At 37.7% G+C, this 10,605-nt stretch overlaps 1 pseudogene; it reads right to left on the bottom strand.

The window, feature by feature from the left end:
* Positions 1 to 7,293: 7,293 nt before the first annotated feature.
* LOC113917362 lies at positions 7,294 to 7,392 on the bottom strand (annotated as a pseudogene).
* Positions 7,393 to 10,605: the final 3,213 nt, after the last annotated feature.

Raw genomic sequence — 10,605 nt, 5'->3', positions numbered from 1 at the left:
GTGTACTTGACTGTTAGGGCAAAAGTGATGACTATGAGAGCTAAGGCATTTGTCTAAAAGAAATTGGAGTGCTTGCAGAAAGAAAAAAATGATAATCTCAAGTCTTTCCTTATGTCATGATCTTGGAATTGGAGAAATTTCACGGCTGAAAATCAAACACCAAATTTAATGTAAGCATTGCAGAACTACAACATCAGTTGAATCAATAGCCTTAAAATTTTCTCATCTGAAAGTTAGGGAATTAACTAGGAAGAATAGAACTCTGAAAACTAAAATGAGGACATCTGGTTGGAATCAGATAAAACAGTCTTCAACTCCCCAAGTCACTCTGAGTCTTTCTTGCCAGTGAAAATAGCTTTCTCACCCGTGTCTAAGGGTATGAGAATTTCTTTGCTTGAAGACCCACGACAAACTTGCCTTGGGTACAGGTCTTGCAAGGGGGATGTTCATGCTTTTCTCTATCCACCCCTTGTCATCATTTGACCCATAACTGGGCCAAATCTCAGCATGCTTCTGGAGTTAGGTACAGAGTATGATTCAAGAAGAAATAGAATTGCCAAGTTTGCTGATTATAATCCATAATCTAGGGAATGTATGTGGAAGTAGATTCTAAGGGTGTTAGACCAAGGCAGATTGAAACAACACTAGAAGGGTGGGACTGAATACATTGATATGGGTACAATTACTGAAATTCTGCATTGACTGTGCTAGCTCATGGAGTTGGAAGTGACTCTAACAATTTCTTTGGTTGGTTGACTGAACCCTAAATTCAGTGGTGGCCTGTTTTTAATGAGGCTGAGAAACCAGTGCTTCTTGATTGAACATGAGCAGCTATAAAATTGGTGGTGAGAATGGTCCTAGGTATGGTATTAAGAATTAAAAGGCCCACCAAGATGATGACACATACAATAAGGAGGGGATCACCTGCATTCTTGAAAAGGTCTGGGGTTGCTCTCCTTTGTAGCCAAGCATTACTCTAGATAATGTCATCATTGATACAGATTGCTTGGTTTTAGTAGAGTTGATGGGATGTTAGGGTATCAGAAGCCAAGTGACCAGTTGAAGAAAGACAAGTAGGCACATTCATTAGAAAGGTCAGCAGGGACATAACAATAATCAGAACCTATGGAAAATTGATCACATTTCCTAGGAATGGAATAGATGGGAAGTCTATGAGAACATTGCTTGATTATAACAGAAAACCCTCTAGGACTAGCAATTAAGTGCTTGAGGAGGGTCATGGCCTTTCACTAGGTTTCCAGACCTAAACCTGTTCATAGACCCAGAGCTTTTTGACTGAAGGGAAAGTCAGGTTCTCTTGAGGAAAGAATCCTACAACGTTGCCATAGGTATAAACTGGGATCTAGCTTCAAGCTTGCGTAAATTTACTAGAGTGTCTCTGCATTAGGGGAAAATACCCAGACCTTTGGGAATTGCTAAACATTGGTTCTAAATTGTTGCTAATTCCTGGTGACCCCAAACACCATTGCAGCTGTGGTCAGGTGGTACATGGAGTCAACCTAGTTGTGATTCACAGTATACCCGGCTAGTTCATAGGCCCAATTCACTGTCCTGTCACTAGTTTCTGAATTCATAATTGGATTAGAAATACTTGACACTTGGAAGAATCCCCACATTGGCCTTTGACCCATGGGGTTAGGGCCATCATGGAAACTTCGGAACTTCTCTGCTCCTCACGATAGTAAACCGGAAGCAATACCACATCTCTGTAGGATCAAAGACAAAAAAATGAGAGGGGGTAATATCTAGCACACTCTTTTTTAGCTTGCCTGTTTGGCTTGTGCAGGAAGGAGTTGGATGGATTTTGGAGAATGACTGTGGATTATTGTGAATTTTATTAGGTGGAGACTGCAGTTGTTGTTGAAGATATAGTATCTTTATTAAAGAAAATTAACATAGATTCTGGCACCTGATATGCAGTTATTGACCTGGTCAGTGTTTTTTTTCTCCATATTGTAAGGACCACCAAAGGTATTTGCTTTACCCCTTCACTGTTTTGCCTCATTGTGTCAACGTGCCTGCTCTCTGCTACAATATAGTCTTCAGAGGTCATGATTGCTTTGATATTTGACAAAATGTCACTGTAGTCCCCTACATTGGGGACATCATGCTGACTGGATATAATATGCAACATGTAGTAAAGTACCTTTTTTCCCCCCTTCCACTGCCCTTCACCCCTTTTGCCCATCTCCCCACCCCATTCCCCTCTGGCAACTATCAGTTTGTTCTCTGTAGCTACAGGTCTGATTTGGCCATTTTTAAAAATGTGAGTATAGTTGACATAAAACGTTACATTAATTTCAGGTGTACAACACAGTAATTCAAGACGTTTATACATTATGCTATGTTTGCCACAAGTGTAGCTACCATCTGTCACCATGTAACACTGTTACAATATCATTGACTATATTCCCTATGCTGTGCCTTTTATTCCATGACTTATTCATGCCATAACTGGAAGCCTGTATCTCCCATTTTCCTAATCTTCAACCCCCTGCCCCCTGCAACCATCAGTTTGTTCTCTGTGTATATAGGTCTGATTCTGCTTTTTTTTTGTTGTTTATTCTGTTTTTTTTGTTGTTTATTCATCTGCTTTTTTTGTTGTTTATTCATTTTTGTTGTTTACTCTGTTTTTTTTTGTTGTTTATTCATTTGTTCTTTTTTTTATTCCACTTATGAGTAAAATCATATGGTATTTGTTTTTCTCAATCTGACTTATTTCACTTAAACATAATCCCCTCTAGGTCTATCCATGTTGTCACAAATGGCATAATCTCATCCTTTTTTATGGCTGTGTAATATTCCTGTGTGTTTGTGTGTATGTATACACAACAATGTGTGTGTATATATGTGTGTGTGTGTGTGTATGTATATACACACAACATCTTCCTTATCCATTTGTCTATTGATGGACAGCTGGGTTGCTTTCATATCTTAACTATTGTAAATAATGCTTGCTGCAATAAACATAGGGTTAGTATTTTGTTAGTAAAGTACTTTTTATGCCTTAGGAAGACATATGTGAGCCAGAAGGTGGGTGATAAACCCCCCAAACTTTCAGGAGACTGTCATCTTAGTGAAGTTTCTAGAAATCCAATGTTCAGGAACACATTGAGATATTCTCTTCAAGTTGGAGGACAAGTTGCTGCTATTTCTTGTGCCACTTATAAAGAAAAGAAAAAGGCATATTTGATAGACCTCTTTCTTTTAAAAAAAAAGATTTTATTTTTATGTTAGAGAGAAAGAGAGTATGAGTGGTTGGAGGGGTAGAAGGAAAGGGAGAGAGAGAATCTCAAGCACACTCCCTGCTGAGCTCGGAGCTCAATGTGGGGCTTGATCCCATAACATGAGATCATGACCACAGCCAAAATCAAGAGTCAGACACTTAAACGACTGAGCCACCCAGGCACCTGATAGCCCTCTTTCTTTTTAAATTAAAGTTTTAGATTTAGTTTTAGATTTACAGAAGCCATGAACAGATAATACAGAAAATTCCCTTAAACTCCCTGACCCTCCACCCGCCACATCTAGTTTCCTTATTATTAAAATCTTGCATTACTCTGGTACATTTGTTACAATTAATGAACCAATATTGATACTTTATTATTAACTAAGGTCCATAATTTATTAAGAGTTCCTTAGTTTTAACTTAATGTCCTTTTTCTGTTCCAGGGTCCCATCAAGCATAACACATTAGATTTCATTGTCATGTCTCCTTAAGCTTCTCTTGATAGTGACAATTTCTCAGATTTTCCTTGTTTTGGATGATTTTGACAGTTTTAAGGGGTACAGTTTAGATGTTTTGTATAATGTCCCTTAATAGGGATTTGCTTGATGTTTATTTCCCGGTTAGGCTGGGGTTATGGATTTTGGGGTGGAAAACCACAGAGGTAAAAATGCCATTCTCATCACATCATATCAAGGGTATACACCATCAACATGACTTATCACTGTTGATGTTAACCTTGATCACCTGGCTGGGGTGGTGTCAGATTTCTCCACTATAAAGTTACTCCTTTCCCCCCCTTTCCTTTTGCCACCCATACTCTTTGAAAGGAACTCACTATCCACAGCCCAGACTTAATGGGTGGGGAGTTACGCTCCTCTCCTTGAGGATGAGATATCTACATAAGTTATTTGGAATTTTTCTGCACAGGAGGTTTGTTTCTTCTCCCTCATTCATTTTAAAATTTGTTCATTACACTACAGACCCATAGATCTTTATTTTATATTTTGGATTCTAATCCAATTCTATTTTATTTATTTTGATGCTCAGATTCTTGCAGCTTTGACCATTGGGAGTTCTTTCATCTGGTTCCTGAGTTCCTTTGACATATTACGTCATGTCATTGTGGGATGTTGTTTTTGTTTTTGTTCTCATTTTTGTTTTTGGAATATATCCCTACATTCTGGCATTAGATAGATGCTCCAGATTCATTTTGTGTTTAATTTTGCTTAAAGCGGTATGTTTGACAATGTGCCTGTCCAACACCTATTAATATTTCAGTTCAAAAGTATAATAGACAGGGGGCGCCTGGGTGGCTCAGTTGGTTAAGCAACTGCCTTCGGCTCAGGTCATGATCCTGGAGTCCCTGGATCGAGTCCCGCATCGGGCTCCTTGCTTGGCAGGGAGTCTGCTTCTCCCTCTGACCCTCCCCCCTGTCATGTGCTCTCTCTCTCTGTCAAATAAATAAAATCTTTAAAAAAAAAGTACAATAGACGGTTACTCTGTGCTTAGTACTTTGTTACATGCCTGGTGTAATGTCATCTATTATTGTCTAATAAATAGATAATGATCATCCTCTTGGTTATCACTTATATGTTTATGCTCCTTCGCTTTTTACAGAGCTTCTCCATCTCCCGTGTACATCAGCTCATTTTTTAATGTCACAAAAATTTTCTGTGATATGTATGTTGGAATTATGATTTCTATTTCATGGATAATGAATCTTATCTTGACTTTTAACAGATGTTTTTAAAGGCGAAATTAAACTCTAGTTTATTGTAATGAGTGCAGACTCTGCTAAATGTATGGAGTCATTTGTTCAAATTCTCTCTAAAACAATTCTACAGGGTTTTCCTGATTATGGCAACATATGACCACAATGGATTTGTTTTGTTCTCTTCCACATTTATTTTCCACTCCCTTTCCCATTTCGAGCCATGAAAATAATAGAAAATTTCAGTTACGTAAAGCCTTGCCATATTTCAACTCACTTCAGAATGTAATAATGTAAACTGAAGAAAACTCTACGGAGTATATTGCCATTGCTTCGCATCCCTTCTTAAGCATAAAATTTTCCAGGAAATGAAATAAAATCCCCACATCACAATATGTAACATATCTGATGTAAACCAAGAATGTCAATAAAACTGTGAGTTATGGCATCAAATATGCTTTGACATAATTGTGTGGAGACTTTAAAAATTTTAGTGCTATCCTAGTCTTGCAAAATATGAACACCTCACTTTATGGTGAACTAATTGATGTTGCGATGATTTCCTTTCAAATGCCTTACTTTGTAAGGTGTAAATTGAGCTTGATTTAATTTTACTTTCTTTTTTGGAGGGGGATCTAGACCCTATAACTTCATGCATAGTTCATTTACTTTTATAGGATTATGTTTGATGGACTTTGAAATTATAGATCATGATCTTTCTTTTAATTAGAGAGAAAGCCTCCTTTTATCTACACTGCACTCTAGTGTTTGCTTGTGAACATCAAGGGAGAGCACTGAGGAGTGAGTTTTGCTACAGTGACCTGCACAATTAATAGCTTCAAAGAACCTTTAGGGAATATTCTGGGAAGGTGCATAACTCAACTCTATAGGCTTCTCTTGAGCTGAGCTGTCCCACTGAGCTATAAATAACAGATGATCACATTTAGACATTTTAATTGAACTGCTTTTGGCTTTCTTCAGGTTTTATGAGAAAAGGGCCTTACAATTCTCAGAAGTAAAAACCATGTTGTCACCATGTTGTCAGAATTCTGGAATTGAGTTTACTCTCAAGGAAGAATATGTTTAAACTAGAGTCAAGGTTGGTTGGTTTGTCACCTCAAATAGGTTCTTTTGGAGTCCATTGTATTTTGGAGACTCCGTTCATTTTCCCAGGCTCATTATTGACCTGATTTAAGGTGAATGCACCTGTATAAAAAACCACTACTTCATTACCACTGCTCATCATCACAACAGGGATATGTGTGAGGTGGAACTTCATAGCTACACAATTTTTGGAACGATGCGTGACACTTCATGCTACAAACAATTTCCTACTGAAGAACCTGTGATATGTTGGTATCATACGTAGGAACTGCCAAACCTGGAGCGAACAGTCATCCCACAGGTTGTCACCTGTCAATAAATTACCCAGGTCACTGTTGATAAACCTGGACTACAAATCCTACTCCATTTTCTACCTGTGACATTTATGGTTTGTCCAGGAAACAATCTGACACTTTCCCAAGGATCTTATGTACATTTTACAATATTTAAGTGATATATGGCAACAGCATTTAGTGTTGGTAGTTTCAGGAGATAAATCAGTTTGTGAAGGTGACATCTAATCTATTTAAGGGATTTAATTCATCAAAATATATTGATCTCCAACTATGTGCAATATACCTTCCATGAGATGGAGGATATGAATGATCTTTGTTTTCAAGGGGCCCAGAGTCTTATTTAAAAAAGTATTAAATAATAACTCAAGGGAGATTATTGGTACAATAATAATCAAAGTATATCTTTCAGGAGAGTATTTCCAACTGGGAATCAAAATGGTTTCGTGGAGGAGAAAAGGTCCTATTTATACAGTGCCAACCTTACATAGTCCTCAGAAAAATGATATGATGCCAGTATGATCCCCACTTTACAAGAAAGAAACTAAGGCTCAGAGAAGCTAAGGACTGGCCTAATGTCATAGGATAATGACAGATATTTAAATGGGGGTCACCTCTGATTCCCAAACCTCTTCTTTCTTTCAATTAACAATTATTAAGCTCCAAAAGTAGAGATGCCAAACCAATCTATAAACTGTTTTTATTTTAGACTTTCTTACATATGAATAAAACGGTAGCTCAGAATGTTTGAGTGACCTGGTTAGTATTAAATAGACAACAAATGGTGGATCCAGGATTTGTACGTAGGTCTTTTTTAACACTTTTATCACAGACACTTGTTTTCCTCTTCTTTTCTAAAAATTGTGTTATAAACATTGAACATGAGTCTACCTTCTTAACAGATTTTTTAAGAGCACAATACAGTATCATTTTTTTAAAATATGGAATGCTTCATGAATTTGTGTGTCATCCTTGTGCAGAGCCATGCTAATCTCTGTATTGTTCCAATTTTAGTCTGTGTGCTGCCGAAACAAGTCTACAGTATTGTTAACTACAGGCACAGTAATGTACAGCAGATCTCTAGACCTTATTCATCTTGTATAATTGAAATTTTATACCCATTGAACAGTAACTCCCCATTCCCACTTCCTTCTTCCCCTTGTAATCACCATTCTACTCTCCATTTCCATGAGTTTGACTATTCTAGATACTTCATGTAAGTGGAATCATGCAGTATTTGTCCTTCTGTGACTGGTTTGTTTCAACAGCATAATGTCCTCCAAGTTCATCTATATCATCGCATATGGTAGGTTTTCTTTTTTTTTTTTTTTAAGTTGAATGTGTTCCATTGGATGTGTATATCATGTTTTTTTTTTTTTTTTTTTTTATCCATACATCCATCAATGGAGATTTAGGTCATCTCCATGTTTTGGCTCTTGAATAATGCTACAGTAAACATGGGCGTGCACATATCTCTTTGAGATCCTGATTTCAATTCTCTTGGATAAATACCCAGAAGTGGGATTACTGATTAGATGGTAATTCTATTTTTAATTTTGGGGGAACTTCATAATGTTTTCCATAGCAGCTGCATCATATTACATTCTCACCAATTGTGTATTATGGATAATTTTAAACACACATTGTGGAGAGAAAGGTACTGTGTGCCTGCATGTACCCATTATTCAGATTTAACACTCATTGGCTCACAGCCATGTTTGCATTCATTTGCACCACCTTTACTGTTTCTGCCCCCAAAATTCTCTCTCTCTCTCTCTTTTTTTTTTTTTTTCCTCAGATGACCCAGCAATTGCACTACTGGGTATTTACCCCTAAGATACAAATTAGTGATCCCAGAATTCTCTTGAAACAAGTTCCCAGACATCAGATTTCACCCATAAATATTTGAGTATATGTCTCTAACAAAAAAGAACTTCTGTTAAAGACCATAGTCATAGTGCCATGTTCGTACATAAAAAATTCTAGTAATGTTTTTATATCACCCAATATCCAGTCAGTATTTTTCTCATACATGTTTTATTTGTTTGTTTGTTTGTTTGTTTAAAGATTCTGTGTTGCTGGTTTGTTTGAACTGACATTCCAACAAGCTGCACACACTGCGTTCTGTTGGGAGTTCTCTTAAAGATTTTTCATGTCGGGCGCCTGGGTGGCTCAGTTGTTTAAGCGACTGCCTTCGGCTCAGGTCATGATCCTGGAGCCCCAGGATCGAGTCCCGCATCAGGCTCCCTGCTCAGCAGGGAGCCTGCCTCTCCCTCTGACCTTCTTCCCTCTCATGCTCTCTCTCTACCATTCTCTCTCTCTCAATAAATAAATAAAAATCTTAAAAAAAAAGATTTTTCATTTCATAGGTTACCTTAACTTTTATTTTTAAATATTTAGTTGAAATTGATTTGTTGAAGAAACTGAGTAATTCATCTTGTGAACTTTCTTACTTTCTGGATATTGCTGATTGCATTCTCATTTAAAAATCGAAAAACATCGGGGCGCCTGGGTGGCTCAGTCGTTAAGCATCTGCCTGCGGCTCAGGTCATGATACTGCGGTCCTGGGATTGAGCCCCGCATCGGGCTCCCTGCTCTGCAGGAAGCCTGCTTCTCCCTCTCCCACTCCCCCTGCTTGTGTTCCCTCTCTCGCTGTGTCTGCCTCTGTCAAATAAATAAATAAAACCTTTAAAAAATCGAAAAACAAAAAATAATTCCTCCCAACACTCCCAAATCTGTTTCTCCATTCCCCAGGTGTTTCCTGTCCTATTGGTTAGATCAAGAGGCTTGATCATATTTAGGCTATTTTTTTTGGCAAGACTACTTCTTCAGTGGTGTTGTAAATTTCCGTCAAGAGATGCATAATGTCCAGTTGTCTTCTGCTGTGATGTTAGCTGCCATTAAGAATTATTTTTCCCAGATTCAGAGTTTACTTAGGGTTTTGCAAAATGGAATATTCCAATCATTTTATTACATCTTTATATGCTAGCTGGACTACTTCTGTAGACAGAATTTCCTTCTTATCAACTTTTTGAATATACTGAGGTGCAGTTTTGACCGGAAAAATAAATCATCTCTATGATTCTTCCCCTTTATTTACTGGTGTTTAGAATAATGAGGTGGTTTTCCCACCATTCTCCAAAGGTGATCAATTTTTTCAAAATGGTAATTGCAAATTCCTGGATTTTTAACATATTTGTTTCATTTAAATCCACTGATGTTATTCCTCTTATTGGTGCTGCAAATGACTCATCTTTGAACAGTGGGAGCTACTTCAAGATGGTTCATGAGTTCTATTGACATTTTTCCAATAATTTTTGATAAATTCCTTGCTTTTTGGAATGGCAAAATATTCAGATTCATTTTACAAATTTCCTGTTCCTGCTTTTTTTTTAATTTATCTTTATTTATTTATTTATTTTTAAAAAGATTTTATTTATTTATTTGACAGAGAGACACAGCGAGAGAAGGAACACAAGCAGAGGGAGCGGGAGAGGGAGAAGCAGGCTTCCCGCGGAGCCGAGAGCCCGATGCCGGGCTCTATCCCAGGACCCTGGGATCACGACCTGAGCCGAAGGCAGATGCTTAATGACTGAGCCACCCAGGTGCCCCTGGACTTTTTTTTTTTTTAAGATTTTATTTATTTATTAGACAGAGAGAGACACAGCGAGAGAGGGAACACAAGCAGGGGGAGAGGGAGAGGGAGAAGCAGGCTTCCCACAGAACAGGGGGCCCAATGCGGGGCTCTATCCCAGGACCCTGGGATCACGACCTGAGCCGAAGGCAGACACTTAACGACTGAGCCACCCAGGCTCCCGCTCCTGACTTTTACATCTGTCTGTTCTATGTTTTCTCCTATCATGTGTGATAATTTTATGTAATTGTAGCTTCATCTCCCATTGTGTGTACATGTGCACATACGTATACACCCATACCTTCCCTTTCCTAGATAAATGATAATACCGTGTATATGTACATATTGCTTCTACAACTTGCTGTTTTCATTTAACAGTGTATCCAGGAAATTGCATATGAGAAAGTTCTGTAGTGTTCCATTTTAAGGATCTCAGAGTTAATCCAATTCATCTTGTACTGATGAAAATTTAGGTTGTTTCTGGCTTTTTACCATTTTAAATTTTACAATAAATAGCCATGTGTATACATCTTTTCACATTTTATTATTTTATATTTGAGATAGATTCCTAGAGAAGAGGTAAACATAAATAATATGTAATTTTGCTAAATAG

This window comes from Zalophus californianus, chromosome 4 (assembly GCF_009762305.2).
Source record: "Zalophus californianus isolate mZalCal1 chromosome 4, mZalCal1.pri.v2, whole genome shotgun sequence".
Taxonomy (NCBI): Eukaryota; Metazoa; Chordata; class Mammalia; order Carnivora; family Otariidae; genus Zalophus; species Zalophus californianus.
The sequence above is the reverse complement of the archived record's forward strand: the minus strand, read 5'-3'. Positions and strand labels throughout refer to the sequence as shown.